The 22,883-nt window shown below is 33.8% G+C and overlaps 1 protein-coding gene and 1 long non-coding RNA gene across 6 annotated transcripts in view; one reads left to right on the top strand and one right to left on the bottom strand.

Moving 5' to 3' along the window:
- Window positions 1-22,883, top strand: part of LOC123676731 (headcase protein) — a 173,177-nt gene that overhangs the window by 52,871 nt on the left and 97,423 nt on the right. The window lies entirely within an intron of this gene.
- Window positions 13,697-14,865, bottom strand: LOC123676732. The gene is made up of 2 exons (XR_006746999.1): window positions 14,532-14,865; window positions 13,697-13,968 (listed from the first exon to the last, which is right to left on the bottom strand). It is a non-coding gene; the product is annotated as an uncharacterized LOC123676732 (long non-coding RNA).

Genomic DNA, 22,883 nt, shown 5'->3' with positions numbered 1-22,883 from the left:
GTTCCTTCTTATATTCATCACGTGCTGGTAGTTATGGGTTGTCGAATTCTCCTGACCTCGCCGTCTGGGTTCGTTTTCATCCTTCACCAGGGTCAAGGGATGGAATAGTCGATAAATCTTTTCTTGAGGAGCGTCCCTTTCAACCGAAGGTTTTATATCAGTTAATTGTTCATTAGTTCCTCTTATAGAGACATCAATTGTACATACAACAAATCCAAATAAGGGTTACAAGCTTTCATATTGATTACGTCACATACATTCAAGATGCATATAAAAAATCAATATTCTTATGACAACAGATTCAACCAAGTTGAGAATCTGCTTGCAGATAAAGGTTTCTCCAATAGGAATGAAACAATTTGAAATCGTTATAATGGCAACCTCGTGCATTATTTTTTGAAATTTCGTATGTCGTTTGTATTCAGTAGGTTGTTGAATTGTTTCATCAAGATCAGTGTTCATTGGTGAATATTGAGTGATATTCAAGATCAATTCGAGAACGGCCTTATTCAATCACTAATGGTGATGAGCCGCCACTGTCCAAGTGTTTTTCAAGCAAAGATCCTTGCAATCGAAAAATGTGTGAAAATGAACCTAAGTAAGTAACTATCAGAAATGTGCTTTGAGCTCAAATATAATTGATTGTGAGATGGTATGGAATGCCAAAGAAAACTAAAGAAAATATACAAAAATAACAATGTCCCTATCATCTGGGTTCCCGGCGTTCCCGGTCACTTGGGAATTAAAGGGAATGAAGAGGCCAACACACTTACCAGAAAAATAACACAAACTTCTTTCATTGACCCAGAACCTTTATGTGGTATAGTTAAATGATCCCATAAGAAAGAGTTGTAGGAGAAGAAAAAAACCTCTGACGGAATCTTCTTTGGTTGAATCATTCCAAAAAGTTTGTTCCAATCTTTGATACTTCAAGATCTAAGAAGTATCTGGAATTTAACAAGAATATCCTACACCTTTTTACTGGGTTCCTTATAGGGCATTGCCGCCTCAGAATGCAACTTATGAGAATCAGTCTAGCAGAAAACAACGAGTGCAAATCCTTGGGAGGAGGAAGCAACTCTGGATCATCTGGTGATGGAATGCATTGCCATCGGTAGCCAATACAAAAATGCTTTGGATAAGAAACTTGAACAAATAGGGAAGTAACCTCCTATAGCCATCTCAGATATCGAACTTCATTAGAAGTCTGGAAATAGAGGGCTAGCTGTAGACTACCACAACTAATTGGGAGAACATGATGGGGAGCACAATCTTTCTAATATAGCCTTTCAATATTTATTTGAAAAAAAAAACAAACTTTTAATGACAACGCATTCAATCAAGTTGAGAATCTGCTTGCAGATATAACACTTTCAAAATAAAAAATAAAAAATTTGTATAGATCGCATCATCAGAAGCATACAAAATTCAAACAAGATACAGAAAGAGAACTCTACACGTCTAACACAGTAAACATTTTGCATCTGGTTTTCAGAACGTTATTTTCATTCGTTCAAAAAAAAATGGGTTATAATGAGAGTTTCATGTTTCATATTTGTACTTCCGATAAAGAACTCCAGTATTCTGGTAGATACGAATTTTTGTTTGGAATTATCAAAACCATAGAACTCCCAAATTTTGATCGTAAACAATATTTATACTCTCAAAAGAAATCGCTCGAAAAATTGTTGGAATAGAAGATCTCGTTGGCCTTTCTCACTTCATCCAGGCTCCAGCAATACTACCAACTTTTACGGTTCATTCTATTCCCTACTTATATGCGTTCAAAATATTTACCGGAAAGAATTCTTCATGCTTGCATCACATGTTTCTATATAAATCTTTCCGTATAGGGTATATGTAGTATGAAAATCCGATCAAAATACTGAAAGCCATTCGTTCTCTATTGCACAAAGGGATATTTTCTGCTAAATTCGGGGTATTTGCGAAATTTTCCAATGAAATTTACGACTTTCTTTCGGAAGACGTTTCCACTGTTCGTAAATATGTCGCAGATTTATGTTACAGACAAATAATGTGTACTTCTTCCAAATCCAGTTTCAACGTACAGAACCAGCGGAGGAAGTCGTCAAAAGTAATGTTCATTTCTCAAAAAAGTCTGGACAAACTAAATAAATAAATAATGTTGTGTTTGTTGGAGAAAACTTCAAGAGAACCATTTAATTCAAGTTTTTTATATCTAGCGAATGAAACGTGCAGATATACATGTACTGTTAAAAGCTGATTTCCTAGAAATTTGATAATATTTCTTATTAAACCGTTGATAATTGTTTGAGAAATTCTTATATGATTATAGAGAACTCATGAGTACATGTAAGCAATCACGTAACATGTAAGGTTCATCAGTTTATCATCTATGAGATCATTAACATTTTCGCAGAAAAAAGTATAATCATTTCAACGCAATAAAATAATAAAGCGGAAATAAGTTATTTTACTTTTTAATCATCAAGATGAATTTCCGACAAGTAAAGACTGAGACAATCAAACACATTTCAACGCAATTACACTGGTTTGTAGTTTTTCAAAAAATCATAATAAAATATTGATTTCGTCATCACATTACATATTCCTACCACGTACAGAAGCTAGGCTACTCAGGTCAACATTAAATGACCGTTAAAAGTGCATTCTCCTCTTCTTGAGTTATACAGGGTGATTTTCTGGTTTTCCCGAAAACTTAGATCCGTCAAAACTTTTGAACCATTATCCCGAATCAATTGAAATTCTCAGGGAATATTGTCTTCAAGTACCTCAAGAAACCGACGTTTTCAGAATTCTGGAAATCCTGGACCGGTTTTATTAATTTTGGTGGTTTTGGTGTTCTTTTGCAAAAATTTCACCCTTATTATGGTTTGGTTTGTTTGGTTCAATGACAAATATTAAAAACGGTTGCGATTGAAAAGGAAAACTGTCAAAAAGGTATTTACTAACATTGTTGTATGATTTTTAATTAGGTAAACAATGAATTCTAGTTTTATTTTTGTTTAGCATAAAATGATGATTTTCTCATTAAATTCAGAATGAAAGATATAATAAATCCTTGTCTGAAATCAATTGAATTAATTATTAAATTGGTTTTTATAGTTTCTTTAGATTCATGTTGAATCTTAGTATCACTTTTGTAGAAGAAAATCTGCTAGTTTTATTCAAATATGTACTATTGATTATCAACTTAACAACCAAAAGGGGGCTCCGGTTGATACGGCATGTAGAAAATATAATACAAGATCAACAAGGGAAAAAACTTTCAGCGTTCCGTTCAAATCTACAAACGTCACCCAAAGATTCATATCATATTATGGTCCAATTCTCTTCAATAGGCTGCCTGCAGAGCTTAAAAACAGTTATCAAAATCCTAGAAGTTTTAAGATCAAAGTAAAACAATTTTTATTAGCGCACCAGAGCTTTTTTAATGAACTTTTCTAGGAAAAAAAAAATCATTTTATATGGTTTCATTCTGGACTTTTTCTCCGGTCCGTTCCTGCCGCCGGGCTGTTGCCTTCATCTCAAAGCCTATGAATTCAAATGTAATTTTTTTGGGAAGAGATAATTAGCACACAAGATACATTTCTTTATGTAGCTTAGGTCGATTTTTCTTCCTTAATATATGCTCATAAAATTTTGTTTTATTTTAAAATTTATTTTTGTAATTGTTGTTACTTACTTCTGAATAAACTTTCTATCTTTCTTTCTTCTTCTTATAACGAAAGTTCATATAGTGAAATCAAATAAGTCGTTGGGGTAATAAATAGTGATGCATACACGCGAAAAACATTACCCTCCCTCTGGGACAGTAGGGTGAAAAATATATGATAGCCGAACGTTCGTGTCTGACGTAATTCCCCTTGAATTCAATTGTCACAAAACTTCCACGAAAGTCCCCCGAACAGCAAATCATCGAAATTAACGAGGCAAATGTGAGAAACTCTAACTCACCTCAAGTTCCTTTGTTAAATAACGAGTGGTCCTGGATAGAGCAGACTTGTTTTATGGAGTTGTTCGAGATACGACATGCCTTCCTAATCCTGCGCAGTGTTATTCCTAAGGCTTAAGCTCTAATTGAATTAATTACTCCAATTAGCCCTCTCCCGAATGTTGTTATTCCTTGACGCTTATTTAAATATTAACGACTTTGACTTTGGCGCGAGTTGAAATTAGCACCGAGATCTTGTGCATGTAGCGCAATTAAAGGAACCTATCCCGAATGTGTGACTGAGGCCGCTGAGGCGTTTGCTCTGCCTCGTCATTGTTTGCTTTTCTAATGGCATGTAACTTAACTTCTCGTGCACAACTTCGATGTGCTTGGTGAAAACTGAAATCTGCATCTTTGTCTTCATACAGTTGATGTTTGGCGAGATTTTCATGCGGTCTGCTATCGTATTCGTAAGATTATGAGATGTCCTGCCACCTGCTCTTTCCATTATAATTGATTAGATCGTTAATTTCAATTTGGCTATGGATGCAGCTGCAGATACTTTATTTGGAAAACAATTATATGAAATATAAGCTTTTGAACGCTGGCGCTGGTTCAATAGTGCGCTAAAAGTGACTTTGCAGACCATCGAACTGTAACAGGTTAATTAAAAATCCCCGGTCTTCCAAAGTAAAACACAATTTTTTGGCAAAATTCGATTTTATTATTCAACATAGTTGTCTTCCAGGGCGATACAGCGATTATAGCGATCTTCCAACTTTTCGGTAACATTTTCGTAGTACGATTTATCTTTTGCTTCAAAATAGGACTCAGTTTCGGCGATAACTTCTTCATTGACACTAAATTTCTTTGCAGCGAGCATTCTTTAGAGGTCTGAGAACAGGAAAAGGTCGCTAGGGGCCAGATCTGGCGAATACGGTGGATGCAGAAGAAATTCGAAGCCCAATTCATACAATTTTGCCATTGTTTTCATTGATTTGTGACACGGCGCAATGTCTTGATGAAACAGCACCTTTTTTCTTCATATGGGGTCGTAAATGGGGTAATATTTAGGTATAACTATAAGGGTGCATGGATGAAGGAGCGATCAAAAGCTCCTGGCTTCACGTCAGCGTTATCCTCCTTTTTTTGAGATATTCTGATTGAATTTCATGTAATCAATCAAATGTTGAAATCTTGAAATAGTTTTTCTCAATATATATTGATACCATTACGTGTAGTTGGGCGGTCAGTCTATTATTTCATGAATTATAGGTAATAATCTGAAATTAAAAATGATAATTTTCTCGAGGCTCCCACTTCATCTGGTCACTTGAAATTTTACTATGTTTTAGATATCAATTAAAAAACTGAAATCTCAACTGATCTGATCTGATGTTACGGAAATAAACGGCCTCTTTTTCTTTTCCAATATTCTTGTCGAATTTTTTTATGGTTTTTATGACAAATGATCTGCATGAAATTCGTTCGCCGGTTCAGTTGTCGAGAAAATTATAGTTTTTTATATTTCTTCTAGACATTCTTCTTGGATTTCCTCTGGTTCTATTACGCGATTAACATGAAATTTTGCACGGAGATTGGAATTGTTATTTTACATCTACTTGCATATCGGTGAAAATCATTCAGTAGCTTTGTAGTTGATGGAGAAGACACAATAGAGAGTTTTAATTTTCGTTTCAGAAAAAACTAGGATGATCCTATGTCAAAGAACTCTTCAGCGATGGTTTACCGTAATTCAGTCAGTTTGAATTAATTTTTGTTTCATTTTTCCTTCATTTCCGTAAATTTGCTGATTTGATAACCATTTCCTGAAATTATTTTGTTCTTCAGATGAAATTTACATCACGTCATGTAAGCTATTAATTCAGCTTGCCGATTTTATTCACAATAAGGAACTTGTATGTTAATAACTATCGTTTTTGTTTTAAGGTTTTCCTGGTTTCTATATCATTGTAGTTATAGAATATTATTTTCCATTTTCTTGGGTATCTATGTGTGGTATATTCAAATGAATTCCTTCCTCTTGAACATTTTCAATATAAATTCAATTCTTTCCAGATAACTGATGCTGATATGAGTATTTACTTTAATCGTATTTGTTCTCGTGATTTTTCATTTTATTGAATGTAAAACTTCAAATCCACAATTTTACTATATCATTATGCATGTGTATTAAATTGAATGAACTATATTTATTTCATTGATTCCCGATTAACTATGACAATTTGAATATTTGGAATATTTTTCCTAATTGTTGAATTTATAAAAAGCAGAATATTTATTATTTTCTGTATCTACATGCTGAAATCCAAGGTTTGGCAACTTTTGCTCTCCTAGTGTCATCGGTTGTTTAACGTCGCTTGAATTTTGTTTTCTGAATTTTTAATTTATTTAGGTATGTATTACAATATAATTTGAGTGAATATGAAACGTTCATTAACTATGGGACATAAGAAGTGCGTTCTTTGTGGAGAAACTCGCGAATTGACTGAAATATCGTATCACTAATATGTTTTAATTTCCGCGCTTCATGTCAAATTTGATAGTTCATGTTGGGGACAAAATTTGCTCACTGAAAGTGACATATGCTCCCTCTATCTATGTTTATTACTCTGAGGTCGAATCCTTCTGGACATGATCCGAAAATATTTGCAATAGATAGATTTTTTTTATGAATTGAGGTATTTTTCAATAAATGAGAAAAATGATGGATCAATGTTTATCAATTTCCAGTGTTTCTAGACAAACCCAAATACTTACTCAAGTAAGCGAACACTGAATACGAGAGAAGTAAAACAAATAAAAATGACAAACTCCGACGCAAACATATTATCAATTTCAAACTATCCAATCGACAAAAAAAAAAAAAATCAATGTCCACCATTGAAATTACCCAGACAGAACGCGTGTAACAAGAATCGGAACGATCAAATTAAATCTGGCTATGTTCTCTGCTACCAGATTAAACAATGGCTAATCGCTAATTTTTTCACGGAATGAGCTACCAAGAATTATCGGAAATTTGATTTGCCAGACAGCTTGTAAATCCGTCAGGCGTAGGGTTGGTCACGTCCCATACGGCACACTGTTAACATTGTGAAATTACCTGCTCGGAGTTTGAACACGAAAGATTCCGTTTATGGCCGCCATTTCAGCGGGTGTCATAATGCACACATCAAATGTGTCTGAGGGTATTGGGTTTTAATACTCGGAGCCGTGGTTGCGCTTGCTTCATGGCTCTTTTTGAATGCGGGAAAGTCGTTTTCATGGCTTAAATTGATCGATAATGAGAACCTGCGATGACTTGAATGGATTCTGTTCGATTTTGGTACTATTGGCAACATTGGCTGTTGATAGATGACACATATCCTAGCGTAGCTACCAGGGAAATGCTCACGGGTGCGCCCATTACAAACTCCAAAAAAAGATGAGAAAAACATATTGTCACCCTCTCACATCATCGTGGAGAGGTGACTCTGCTGCAACGAGGCGACCCCTATAAATCCGCCGAGTCCGAAGTAGAGTGTGGCGTTACACCCATAACGCCATCTCTCTTGAAGACAGAGGCACTACAATAAAAAAGGAATAATAAGGGTGATTGAAATCAAAGGAAAAGTTTAAGGAAACATCCTTCAAGGAGAAGCGCTAAACGTAGACATGTGTTTCGGGCTTTAGGCCCTCATCAGCACGGTGAAATAGAGTTGGGATGAGCAACAAATTCGTGTTAGAGACACATGTCAAGTGGCTCCATCCTGCTGAAACCATGTTCTTTGATTGAAGTCAGGAATGTTCTATGTTCAGGCAACAAATTCAAAATACTTGCACGTTTCTGAAGGGATATGTCGGGATCATCACGAACAAATCGAACAACCTGTTCTACGTTTTCTTTCGTTTTGAATAATTTTGGTCGCCTGGCTATTGGTTTACCTAATATTGATAAAAAGTATCTAGTATTTGACAAAAATTAAAATCGCAATTGTGATGAGCAACTCATAGGAGTGATTCATCTGCTCCTCAAAGAAATAAACATAAATAGAGGAAGCATAATGTCATTTTCAGTAAGCAAATTTTGTCCCAAACATAAACTATCAAATTTGACATGAAGCGAGCGGAAATGAAAACATATCAGTGAAGTGATACGATATTTCACTCAATTCGCGAGTTTCTCAAGAGATCGTACTTCTTATGTCCCATAGTGAATCATATTTACTCCAAATATATTAAAATAAATACCCAAGTATATCAGAAATTCAGAAAACAAACTTGAAGCACGCCAAACGACGTGAAACAACCGATGACACTAGGAGAGCAAAAGTTGTCAAACCTTTGATTTCAGCAGGTAGATACAGAAAATAATTAATATTCTGCTCATTTTAAATTCGACAATTAGAAAAAATATCGGATTGCAAATATTCAAATTTGCATATCTAATTGGGAATCACTCAAATGAATATATTTCATTCAATATAAAATACATTCATAACGATATAGTAAAATTGTGGATTTGAAAATATATCACATCTGACAATGTAATCTAACCATCTTGGGGACATGTAAAAATTGCGTATACTTGCTCTATCTATGTTTATTATTCTATGATCTATTTTCACATATTGGTTTGAAATTTGATTCAGTAAAAAAAATGTATTAGTTTTCATCGAATTTTCAGAATGAGATTTTATATTTAAGTGTCTATAAAAATATGCTAACGAGCATTTTTTCAGCAGCACAGATGAATCAAATTTCCTATCCAGTTCAGCATCGTTTCCAGCTGATTATTACCAACTCATTGGCTTGTTAGCATGTGTCAGATTCTATTCTTCGAATTTATCATATGCCTAGACAGATCCTTCCACATCTGTTTGTGATAAATTCAGCCGCCAAAGAAACTAGATGTTTCAATTTTAGTTCGAACTATGAACGAATGATATTATTAAATTTGGCATTCTCCTCGGATAACAATGTGATATTTGTTCATCTCATCCAATCTAATACCTATTATCGAACATACAAGGCGCAATCAGCAACAACAGCAAGAAACTTGGTTTAACCGGAGTATACGATATTTACACAGCGTCCGTGATTTGTGTTTACACATCGGCCAAATTAATCAAGAAGATCGGAAATTCGGCACGTCTACAGTTCCCAAGGGCGCCCACGTGACCGCTTGCAGGACACTTTGGGGGGAATAAATAGCAATTGTTTTCCCTCATTATTTACTGACAGGGTCCCTGTTGATTTTTGCAACAGCTCTGCCATGCAAGAGGCGTGTTTCATTCTCAATTTGATGTGTTAGTCATCACAATTAATATACAGAGTGTTCCTCAATCAGAGGTGTAATGGAAAATGAAAGATTCCTTACATATCTAATTCCAAGAAAAAATATCATATAAACATGGGAAGCGAACGCTTTGTTTTCGAGATGAAGGTGGTTCTTGTTGTCCTACTTTTTTGTCATATCAGTCTTTCGAATCTTTATTAATCTTCGCTACATATCAGGTAAATAAGTACCAAAACTTATAATTCATTCATCGGTCTAAGCTTACTGAGTCTTTATAATACTTTGGATTTTCCTAAGGATTACTAGAGAATTGTTTGAAATTTTTTTAAAACTACCAGAAACCAAAAAGTGTAGTAATGGACCAAAGTTTCTTTTCACACTTCTCGAAACTACCATTGGTCTACCAATAAAGTGTTCTGGAGGAAAGAAGCGGAGACCGTTCCAGAAAAAATGTCATCCTGTAGATCTGCATTTCAAATTAGCATACCACATGATGAAAACTTTGAATTGAAATGTCTATGCAAAATTTAAGTTGAATATCTGGTGGAAAAAAGGTGCTATGAGGAAAAAATTTGAAAAATATCAAACTTCAACACCCTGTATCTCGAGAACAAAGCGTTTGCAGGACCATGTTCATATGACTTCTAATTATTAAAATGATCCGTAGAACAGGAACAGTAGAAAATTACGTTACGCTATTTCTTTCATCTACAAGATGAAGGCAATAGCCACAACGTAATTTCTTGTATTGCTATCGGTATTTTCAGTTTCAAGTTCAATAGAAGGCAATATTTCTCTGAATAAATCGGAGCTTGAGAGAAAAAAGGAGATCATCAATTTAGAGTCGGTGTTCATAACACATATTTCAGTGTTCCGAATGATATTGGTGAAGAAACCATATTTGTATACCGTGACAGCTTCTGCCGGAAGTTACAATGCTCAAACATTAAGTTTTCTCATATTCAAACAGTACATAAATCCTGGTTGGGTTGAGACCACTTCCTTTCAGTCGAGATAGTGTTAAAAATCGATTTGCCTCTACTCATGCAGCTTGAAATAACTCTTCGCATGTTGAAATTATGAATCCATTTCATCTAAGGCACTCGAGTCACTGCACTCTCATAGAAAGGTATGACAGAAACCACCACTCCTCTGTGCTAGACCCAGACGATATAACTGTGTTTCTACACGATTATATTAGTCGCCTTATTCATGTAATGCATTCCCTCTTGCTACCCATACATTTAACTACTAGACATTTGCGTGCCACTAAATTTAATTTACCCTTTCGCAGTTGAGGATATATGGTGAGAGCTTGGAGAAAAATGTACAAATCTTGATACTGGTACGATGTCAACGAAAATGGCACGGAACGCCCATATCAACATGCGATTTGCGCCATTAACGCACACCGCTGAGAATTTACGTCTAATGGAAAAACGCTGTAAATTTTACATAATCATTTCGTTTCCTCTATAATTTACAACTTGCCTCTGGCCATTCTCGAAAATTTTTGTACATCTTCGTGAAATGATTATTGTGTTCTGCATCAAGATGAAAATTTCCTACGACCATAGAGAATCTGATGAATTCATACGTCCATAGAAAAAAAACATACTCGTTTCTACTACTAGTTTTTATTTCATTTTAATGGAAATTTAATCTTAGGTGCAATTTTTCTCAGCAAAACTTTCGCTGATGGTATGCTCTTATAAAGGGGAAATAAAAATTTCATTTTTTTTTCAGAAACCGTAAAATTTACCAAATTTTCAAAAAAAACTGTCAAAATCCTTTCTCAGATGTCAACAAGAATAGGGAACGAGAGTTTTATGCGTTACCTCTTGATTTTTTCCTCAAGAAAAGAGCCCTTCAATTTTTTTGTGAAAAAAATATTATCGGCATTAGATTTTCCGTGAAAAATTAGGACTATGACTGAATTTCCATTAAAATTAATCGAAGGTTATTGCAGAAATTACCGGGTTTTTCCATGTTATCGTATACAGACAATATCTAGCTTATTCAACAAAAAAATAAAAAAATTGCTTTGTATAACATCAAAGGAACTTTCCAATGATAAAATATAAAAAAGTTTCGTACATTTGACAGCCCTGTGGTAGCTACCCCTCACTTTTAATTTTCAAATGTCACCTCCTGTATATTATCAGTGGAAATTGCATGTCATTCTATTTTTTCATTAATAAAAACATCAACATTTTGTGGAGTATAAATTGCAACCAAAATACCTACTATGCAATTCAAAAAACGAAGAAACATTTAAAACAAGTTTTTGTTATAAAAATTTCGGTTTTTTAAAACATTCATCTACTTCTCATAAGTGAAGTTTGTCAAACATGGGTGGAGGATATTTTTATAAGGATAATTAAATAACGTAAAAGAATTCACAAAATATTAATGTTTTTGTTGTTATAACTGAAAAAATACCAAGTATGTGCAATAGTTGTATTCCAAATAGACTGACACGATATTTTCATTGACAATATACAGGCGGTGCCATTTGAAAATAAAAAGTGAAGGGTGGCTACCACAGGGCTATCTAATGTAAGAACCTTTTTTATGTACTTTGATGTTATTCAAAGCAATTTTTAAATTTTTTAATTATCTTGACAAATAAGCTAGAGATTGCCTGTATACGATAACTTGGGACACCCGGTATATGACTAAAATAAAGACTACAGATGGCTGTAATTCGAAGAGGAAGCATTTTTCGGACATGTGTTTATGTATACTTTTTTTCTCATTTTGATGAGTACTATCACCTCCTGAAATTTTGAGGTAGAAAACATCTCTTAAATCAAAGAAGGGTTAAGAATATTATAAGAATAATACAGCTGTTCTCTTTAAATTTCTTTAGAACACTTTCAGTTCAGAATCGATGGAAATAACTTCATCAATTAAATGCTTAATATAACTCTTTGAAAATGTTACGTGATATTATTATGCAATAAACTTCCACCTCGTTTTAAACTAACAGTTAATGCATGGCTGTCTTCAAGAATGTGTGATTTTATGCACATTCTCGAAGTGTTCAGATTCTATTTTTACTTTCAAGAAACAATGGAGTCAATCTATGTGGGTAGTAGCGTTAAGAACCGATAGTAACATAAGGTTATCCGCTTTGTCAACAGCAAAAAGCCTTCATTATGACGTCAAACATTTTTTATCAATTAAAATCCGTTACGACAACCTCTCTGTATAGTTGAAGCTCCAATCTGCTATGACGAATGCATTTTGCTGGCGATTCAAGAAGAATTTTTCAATTTGAAAATTTTACCTCTTGAAAGCAAAGGGAAAATATCAGATCATTTCTGTGTCCAACTTCATTTTTCAGGTCCCACTCAAAATGCGATCTATTCAATCACATCTTATGTACCCACCTATATACCTGTATATAGGTGATTCTGTGGTGGGTGCAAGGCTTTCAAAAGCACCTTAGGACACATCAGTGCTTTTTTATTTTTCCTTGATATTATGCCAGAATTTTTCATTTCTATAATTCTGATGACGCGGTGAATAAAAAGTTTTGCATAATCTGGGTTATCTAGGGTAACTGATAATTTTGTTCGCTATTGCTTCATTTTGAAGGAAAATATTCTTAAAACTCGTCATTATTCTTCATAATTCAACAGAATGAATATTGTTTTACACTATGCATAGTTTATGATTTTGGAGACTATTGAAAACATTTTGAATATTTCTCGTCGAATTCATTTTGCAGAAATTTCAAATTTCATCAATTTCCGGAAGATTAAATTGATGTTGATTGAGGTTAGGCTTCTTCTCCTCAAATTAAAAAAGCGTGTAATTATCCTGCGAAATCGTAACTAATGGACATCTCTGATTGGAGTGAGGTTCCACCATTCAAATCCTGCAGAATAAAAAATCTATAAAAGATTCCCTCTACATCGGCAAAAACAAAAACGTACGTTCCATTGGGGATTAGCTTATTCTGAGCAAGATTCTCCACTCTCAGAGTTCACCACCAGACTTGCTGCGAAGCTTTTTAGTCCCAGTAATTCTATCCCAGGTGAAAACCTACCAGACTCTATTCATTCTACGGCACTATACGGGCAACTTTGATCCCTTTATCGGAAGAGATTAAGGCCGGTTGTTCAACGCAAAAACTCATGATATTGTGCTCAAATGAGAATTTTAATTGGACTTTCCTAACGCGGATTAGCTTAAATTATTTTTTATGAATCAACAACTCAGGACATTATCTCGTTTTATCGTTTTCTCCCAATATTATTTCACAATTTTTATAGAATCTGGTGAAGAACTACCTTTTTTTGGAAATCATTCATGAACAAATATTCCCAGTATATTTCACAAAATTTTCACGGTGGTGATTGTCATGTGTCTGGTGTCATGTGATTTTTAGTCCAGTATTCGTTCCATCATTGATGTTTGTGAAACTCACAGAAAATCTTCGAAACAAAAATATTTGAATAATTTTATTGTACTACATCAAGTTGACTAGCTTTTGAACGAATTACAATTATGGAATTGAATAGACATGTTGAAAATGCATCATCATACGTTTTAATAATTCAATTTATTCATAAATGAAATCATCTTATTCTAAGTAGGTGAAAACCAACAGAATTAAAGTTTATTTGTTGTCATAATTCTAATATACCAATCTGTTCATTTAACTTCCAAACACTTTCCTGAGAATATTTCCTGACAAACCAGTCCTTGGTCTTCTTATCTGAAGAAAATAAAGTAGTGTTATTATTTTATTATATATTTTATTTATTGAATAGGTTTAAATAAATTATTAGGTGTTTACATAGCTATCAACATAATACCATATCAAATCTAAAAGTTCACCTTCTCGATGTCAGGTATTTCCTAAGACATGAATACTTTAATGGATGTTAAATCATTGAAGTTTAACATCATGAGGCACGTATTCACAAAACGATGAAGTGCTTGCTTGTAAAAATTTCGTATTGAGTGTCATGGCTTGATTGCCGAATTCGACCTAATTTCACATCAATAAATCGAGCCATAAATGAAATCAAAGATTAGTTTATTCGATAGTATTCTTCACAAAACTTTGATCGACCGATCAACATTGAGTTCTATAGTGGATCCAAAAGTGCGCTGAAATTAAACACTGAAATGATGCTGAGTTCCTAGAAATCACAACAGTAAAAGTTTTGTGAAACTCGCTATTAATGGAATCATAGGACATACCGGAAACTTAACACTCTCAATTCCATGAAATCGATGAAACTACTGAAATAAATGAAATTTTATGTTACTTACGAATTTTATTCTGGGTTCGGCCATGGGTTCTGGATCTGGCTGTGGTACTGCACTAGCCAGAGAGAAGAGTGCTACAAGCAACGCAACGAGAACAAGATAGTTGAACTTCATTTTCGACTCAATTGAATCAACAAGCTTGGTTTCGATTTAAATACCCTGGAATTTTTATCATTTTTTCCTGTTGAATTTGATTAACGTTTCCCTATAGATTTCTGATATCCAGTGAGACTTTTTATCAATATTTGATCAACTTCCTTGCAAGAGAAAACATTGTATATTATCATTCTACTTATGCTGATTGTTTCTTGCTTGAGATTCCGTATTATGCGTTTCTTTTTTTAGGTGATTCAGTTTTTACAGGTTGGCATTATCAAGGAATAACTTCGTGATTCATAACCTTTAGGGATTTTAAATATGTAGTCGTGAAATATTTCTTCGAAATGAAATTCTAAAAAATTGAACAAAATGTCTCATTATATTATAGCGAAATACCTCATGAATCGAATTCCGATCAAATATTGTTTTATTTAGAAAAATATTACCTCATTATTCGAATTACTTTACAGAGAAAAATTGAATTCATCTCATTACTTTGAAGAAGTTCTGCCTCAAAAACATAAACGAAAATAGGTTGGAATATTTCAAACGCCCTCTTCGAGTTCGTGCTGACGCTTATTCAGTAAGCGAGAAAAGAGTTCCAGAAAATGGAAATTAATTGCTGCAGAAAACATTTTCATCATTTAACTCTTGATTTTTGCATAATTGGTTAGTGTTTCATTCCCACAGTTTTTCTTGATGTGGTCCATGAAATACCGCTGTGGTCTGGAATTATTTTCGCGACCATTCTGAATAATTCTTTACTTAGGGGAGAAAAACAGGGGCGGTTCATTCACAAAAAATTTCTCATTGAAAATTCCACCGTTTCTCTTGGAACGATTAGGGAATTTGCTAAATGACTCGTGAGAAAAAATGTTTCAAGTTCATAATTAGTCTCAAACACAACGAATTTTCCTCATTTTGATGGGTTTCGAAACCTTTATTCACACCAAGTCGATGAAGCAGAATCGGAATTAGCTTATGCACGAGCTAAGAATAACAAGTGTCTACTGTAAATGAAGTTCAAAAATGTATAGGAGGAACTTTGAAGGTGTTTTCATTCAAAGAGCTCTCTAACAATCATGGATTTTTTCTGAATGTTGAAATATTATGACTGAAATTTCTCCGATATATCAGAACAATTCATATATACATTTTCCGAAATAATTTTTTCTATTTGTATTTGATTCATCGAAAAAAATTGTTAAAAATTGCCTCAAACTAATATTGATATCTTTTTGCAAGGAAAAATATTGAATGAAAATCTTCGATATGTTAGATTGAAATCATATTACTAGTTCAAATTGACACAACCTTCACAAAAATAGAATTTTAAACCACTACACGTGTCGACGTGTCCCGCTATCATAGTAGCATCCTCAGATAGTTAAGGTCGAAGCTATTTTATCCTTACCAATTCTATTCTTATAAGTTGAACATACGAGTTAGATGTCAGTTTCAGATCTAGTAGTGTCAACATCGAAAATATTGAAAAATTCATCAAATTCCAACTAAAACACATAAGAATCAAATCAAAGAATGGATTCTGTGAGTTGAATTCATTGCTCTGTAATACTAACTAACAAAGAAACTGCAACACCTAGAAGTTTTTTACATCAAACCAGCTATTCGAGGAGATCCAAAGTCGATGTTTAGTTAATGTTAAAATGCCTAGAGCAAAATCGAAAAAGAGTAGGACCGGACGTCGAAGGGGCACAAATGAAGTTCAAGATCGACTTCTAAGACTATGGCCATTAGATACCGATTTGCGACAAATCGATCTTTGGCTGATGAGTGGCTAGGAGAACAAGGCCATATTGTAACTGTCCGAATGGTTTACTGCCGGATAAGGTCTTTTGGACTGCAGCATTATGGACCCCATCTTGTGTTACCTCTGACGGTTGAGCATCACCGGCAACGATTACAGTGGTGCAGAGAACCTTTACCGCCGAATAAGGTCTTTTGAACTATTTCACACCTCAATCCTCACATGACAACTGCAGTGCTCACCATATTGTAAGATAACCACTCCTATTTAATTATTAAACAAAGTCCTCAATTCGAGATGCCTTCAGAAGTACTATAAAATAATGTTATCATCTTGAGTCAGGGTCTATACAAAATTGCAAGCAAGATAATATTTGTTCATATATATCTCGAGATGCATCACAATAGCTTCTCAGTGATTCAATTCCCGTTGATAGATAACTCCTCGTTGTGTCATTCTGCCAGAATGGCGACCTGCCTCAATAAGTAAGTTGCGAGGCCAAACAAATATTTTTATCATTGTTAACGTCCTCGTTGCTATGGATTCGTCGGGATCTGATTAGTTCAAGGCCTATAGTTTATGATTCCTATGATGCTTCAGAATGCACTATGGCCATACTTGATGACAAACAATTGATTTATTCAGATTGTTTTGCAAATGTTATCATTCCAGAGGATTCAAGTTGAACTGATCGATGACATTGAGGAATTACTATGTATGTGATCTAAACACTAGGTTTGCGCGCTTCATTCGGGCCTTTTGCGCCACAAGGTTTTAAATTATGGGTTCGACACAGTGATGAAGAATAGATACATATAAAAAAATGACATCAACTCCGTTTTTGACAAGGATTCCCCAATATTTATATAACCACAAGATGGACTGATTTCTTATGACTTTTTTCTCTTATTGGCAAGAAGGTTTGATGAATTTTCGTGAAGTGTCGAGTTCATGCAAAAAAAGTGGAAAAAGTTTTAGTAAACTTAAAAGAGAAAGGTAAATAACAAAAGAAAAATCAATAAAGTCCGAGATAGACATTTTTCGATTTAAAATGTTGTTTTTCTATGATTTGATAACGATATACGTTTATAATGGTATCATCATCAAGTAATATTTTGTTGATTCGAAATATATTCGAATGTACTTCACGTAGAGTTGTGAGTAAATATTTTTGTATCCTACAGCTCTTGAGAGTTCAGTGAATAAATTGGTTTGAAATCGATTGCACTGAATATACAGGAAAGGAAGAGAATTGATTAAAACGTGATATAATAGGGATGTATCAATTTTATGCTACTAAGTACGTCGGTTTAATTTTATTCATCACAAAATATTTTTTCCCTGCTATCATCCGATAAAAACTGCGCAGTAAAATTATATCGTTTAGAATATCCTGTGGGTAATGAAAATCTAATCAGGAAGTTTTTCTTCCATTCTATATCTCTTGGTGAATGATGACATGGTATTCAATGTGGTGAAACAAGAGTTTCATCATGACACAAAAGTAAGGATAACAATAATATTAGCAAGCATTTGTGGATTCACCAGAAAGTATTCACATGATCCACAGCTTCGCTGCACCTTAAAAAGAGAGTGAAATAGAAGCCGAAGTAATGAATGATGCCTGGGATTAACATTCTGTATTTAGTTGACATAATATCGTGCCACATTTCAAGCAATTCCAAAAAAAAAATTACAGCTGCTTGCTTTCATTCCTTGAGGGTCCAGTTATACCACACAGAGCGTAATCTTCCTTCACGAAAACTTACAATCTGAGCTTTAAACGATATCTTAGTGTTGAAAATTGACTTATGGGTATTCGAATCATAATATATAGATTCCGTAGAATCTCCTAATTTTTTTTCTGAGCTCCTTGTATGTATTTGATTAGTATCTGGATGGGTGATTGATTTTTCGGGAACTGCATGTTGCATTTGTTACAAACGTCAATGACTATACGCCATTGATCATCCTCAAGTATACGGTCCAAGAATTTTTAAAATAAAATATCAAGGAAACAAGATCAAAAAATTAATGATTCGAAAAATTAACAAGACATAGACATGAAATTGAACACAAACATTGGTAGGATTAGACCGAACACAATATTTTTACCGCGAACTCGTAGATATTATAGTATATAGTATAGTATAGAATTTTTTTATATATATTATTTTCTCATGTTTATCTTATTCACGGAGAGAAATAGCTTGAGGGTCCTTTGGCGCTGAGGACCTGGGTTCAAATCCGGTGTGAGCTTATTTATTAATAATATTGTTAACAGCTTTTTTGAATTATATGAAGTACATATTTAGCGAGGAAATAATAATCCATAGTATAAATTATGCAGTGTTTCACATTGTGTTGTTGATCTAACATAGGAGATTGTTGAACAGCGTCGTAGTTTACAAGTGAATAGCCGATCATAAACAGTAAAATTCTACGTTTCCTGCCAGTTCACTATTTGTTCGAACTATTTCATTTGGAGTTTGATAACTAGCTACGTGATGTAACTACTTTCTATTAATAGAACCAATTTTGATGTTTACAGTTTCAACTTGGGTACACTCACTGCTATCGAAGTTAACCTTGGCCATGGCCAACTCCTGCTGTTCCGCCGACGCAACCTTCTATTGCCCTCCAAGGTTATGATTTACTAGCGCGCATTTTACTATTACATTCGTGAATTTATTCGTTCCTTGGGGAAAACATCCTTCGGATTTCATCCAGATATAATCTCTTATTTATTCCTGGGCAGTCATTTGCCAAATCTGCAGTTGATTGATGAGAAAATGCACGATTTGTCGAGAACAATATCCAAATTAATCCTGTGAATTTGGGGAAATTTTTTTGAGTGTTATTTGTGATGAAAATATCTATTGGCTGACTTTCATTCTTGGTCATCGAAAAACCCCACATAATGACTTTTTTATTGGTTTATGTTCCACATAACTTCATAAAAGCTTGAAAAACTATAAAATTGTTTGCTCCGAGTTTTGAACCCTGGTTTATTTGGCGTCATTTCAAATCTTCACTATTCATAATTCTATTGAACCTTTTGCGAAATTCATTCATTATCATCGTGAAAATTTTATAATTATTATACATTATCATGAAGCTTTCCAGAAAATTGCTCATAAATTAGCTTTAGACGAGGATAAAATATTTCAAAATGCGTACTATAAAATTAATTCGCCGGATATTCTTCCCACCCTATAAGAACTTATGATAAAATTTTAAATTACGTAATTGAAGATAAAGGAGTAGATAGATATATGTAGAAAAAAATCATAAACATGATTATAAATATAATCTAGTGTCCTTATCTCGAGGAAAATGCAGTACCTACCCATATTGATTTATCTATAAATAGTAAAAACAATAATGTTATTGAACTTCGAGAATTGAGTCATATTGATTGAGTAGAAAAAACCGGTAAGAATCGATCTTTTAAACAACTCTTTCAAGGGATTTTCGAACTTCTTTCTGTGGCTATGTTGGTAATATTGTCTTCTGTACCGAGTAAGGATTCACGGCTTGGCTTAATATTCAAGCTACTTGGCTCAAGCTCAAGTAGCTTGAGCTTGACTTGAAATCAACTCAAGTTCAAGTCAAGTAGTAGTTTTTCAAGGTCAAGTCAAGTAGGTATTTATTTATTAAGTACTTGCCTTAACATTGAAAAACTACTACTCGACTTGAACTTGAGTTGATTTCAAGTCAAGCTCAAGCTACTTGAGCTTGAGCCAAGTAGCTTGAATATTAAGCCAAGCCGTGAATCCCTAATACCAAGGCAGAATTTTGGTTTTTGTTATTCAGTTAATTTTATTTTTTCTGTTCATCGCAACAACATTTTTCGATTTTTAAAAAGGTTTATGATATTTAACCGAAAATCTTTTTTCATTAGTTTCTCATTATAACTGGAATTTTCTATGTCGAACGGCTGCAAATTTTGCATGAAGCTAACATTAAAACGACTCAATCAGAAACAGAAGCCTATGATTCGATTACTTTTTCAACCCTTACAGAAATTTTACAGTTCACGTTTTCAAATATGTATAATCCAAAATCGAAAGTAAAAATTCAATAACAGCAAGAGCTTCAGCAACTTTTCCAAGCTTGCAGATTAATGCTCCTCTTGCGCCCTTGGAAGCCACTCTGTGAAGAACTGATATGAAATGTGATTTATTATGATCTCATTGTAGTTGGTTAGTTAATTCAGATGAAATATTCTGCTAGTCCGAATTGTTGTCTCTACGAAACAATTAGATAGTTTGATTTTTATAAAAAAGAAAAAAATAGATACATAAAAAAAATTGATTAATCAGATTGGTGTCTTCTAGGAACTTGTCAGCCGTTGTTTTTGATAATTTGAGATATTCTACACACTCGCAGAAAATGAGGAAGAAAATAATAAACTATACTGTAAAGTTCACATTCTCTTTTCATTGTGAATGTACCAATATTAGAGAACACATCTACCTTTGGTTGTCTCATATTCCCTCAAATGAAAAATTGTATCCCTTCCGTTGTCATCGATAAAAAATGAGCCAGCCTGAGCCTGGACTTATCCCCGAATGCGAGGATAATCCACCACCGAACGAAAAAACTGTTCGGACTGAAACTTCTTTTCATTAAGTCCATCCGTGGGACATCAGAACGTACTGTACACAGAATGGAATGGAACTTTTCAGTTGTATCGTGTCTGCAATTTTCCGATCGTTTTGTAGCTGGAACCACTCGACACAAAAAACCTTTTATTAGCCATTTGGGGTTTTCAGTTCGAACTATTAGTCAACTCAATTGTGAACATTATCTGAGTGGAGATCCTTGTAAATAACTGTGGGAGTAGCGATGGTACACTGGACGACAAATTGTTGGTGGCAAAGGTGATTTATTTTATGTTGTCTCGTGAGAAATATGAAAGGGACATATGTATAATACATTGCGCAATATTAATATTAATGATGCTTAAACCTTGCTTCATAAAAGGTTTTTTCTATTTTAGTATCGTAATGAGTTCATTACAGTACTAAAAACAGTGCTGTAATGAATCATTACAGTATTGTTTTCAATTATATTTTTCGTTTTGTGGTTGTCTACACTGACTTCCAATCCTATCAAATTTCAACAAAAGTCAATAATTGTCAATATGATATCATTTGGAAATAGTGAAATTATTTGCGACATTATTCGCAATGTCTCTTGATTCTGATGCTGTTGAATCGATTTCATCAGACATAATTCACGAATTTAATGCGTAATAATATATTATTTCAGAATTCGAAACGTACGATTCAAATTAAAATTCCGTAATCTGTCAATTTTCGTAACATCCACACCACCTGCCAAGATACATTACAAAAGTCACTAGGATGTATAATCTGAATTTTTCATTGATTTTCGACAATATTTCACGAAACTTGACTGAAATAGAGGAAAATATCGTCTAATTTCAACACTCATGAGTTTTCGAATTACGCATTCGTGTTGGAATAGGAGTCCATTCTGCAACTTGGTTTAGAATGTACTATTCTGAAATTGTTAAAAATGCCTTCTTTTTCGGAACAAATTCACAGAAAAAATACGCTATTCCAAAATATGGACGCCATCAACTTCTTAGACAAGTGGGAGAAGTTTACAATCATTACATTTTCAGATCGGGAGGTTGTCTTCCCTTTTTCCATTAGCTTCTAGAGAATCTACCTATACTTTCTCATATCTGAAACCGAAGTTTTTCAAAGTACGTCCTTTAAGACTTTACTTTATTTATAGTAATATCAGTGATAAATTCGATATTTTCTGGAATTTCAATTTTTCGGTCTCTCACAGCCCGTTTCAATTTCCCAAAATAATAACAGAAATAATAAAATTTATTTAGAAGAAAACAATATCTCTATTAGTAACAAGTCAAAGTAGTTCAAGATGAAGAACACAAGTTGTCACAGGTATGGTACTAGAAAAACGAAAAATCTGAAGGTACTCCAAACAAAGACTACATTGTTCCAAAGATTTATCTGCACCACTGGACCAAAGATATTCAATTGTATATCACAAAATTTGAAAAATATTAAAAACTACTGCTCCAAAACTCTGTGGAATTATTTTTCTTTTTTTTATTCCTGAGAATATATGTTCGTACCATGACCACACTGAAGAATTTCAAGTTATGCACAACTCCTCATGGAGTTAGGTGCAGTTTATTCAATTCATATAATCATGTTACATCCTGTAGTTGTCAGAGTTATTTAATAAATTTAAGATGAAAAAAAAATTAAATTTAAAAGCTGATAAGTTAAAACTTGAAAAATATCGTTACAATTATCTCTTGTAGACGACAACACAATAATTAAAAATATCTGTACCGGTCTGCTCCCATAAATAGATTTCTCCTCAAAGAACTAAAACATAAATTTTTATTCCAAATATGGGAAGACAAGTCTGGGCATTTAAGCAGTGTTGTTACAGGTATTCTTCGTCATCAACTGTGG

The sequence above is a fragment of the Harmonia axyridis genome, chromosome 3, assembly GCF_914767665.1.
Source record: "Harmonia axyridis chromosome 3, icHarAxyr1.1, whole genome shotgun sequence".
Classification (NCBI taxonomy): domain Eukaryota; kingdom Metazoa; phylum Arthropoda; class Insecta; order Coleoptera; family Coccinellidae; genus Harmonia; species Harmonia axyridis.
The sequence above is the reverse complement of the archived record's forward strand: the minus strand, read 5'-3'. Positions and strand labels throughout refer to the sequence as shown.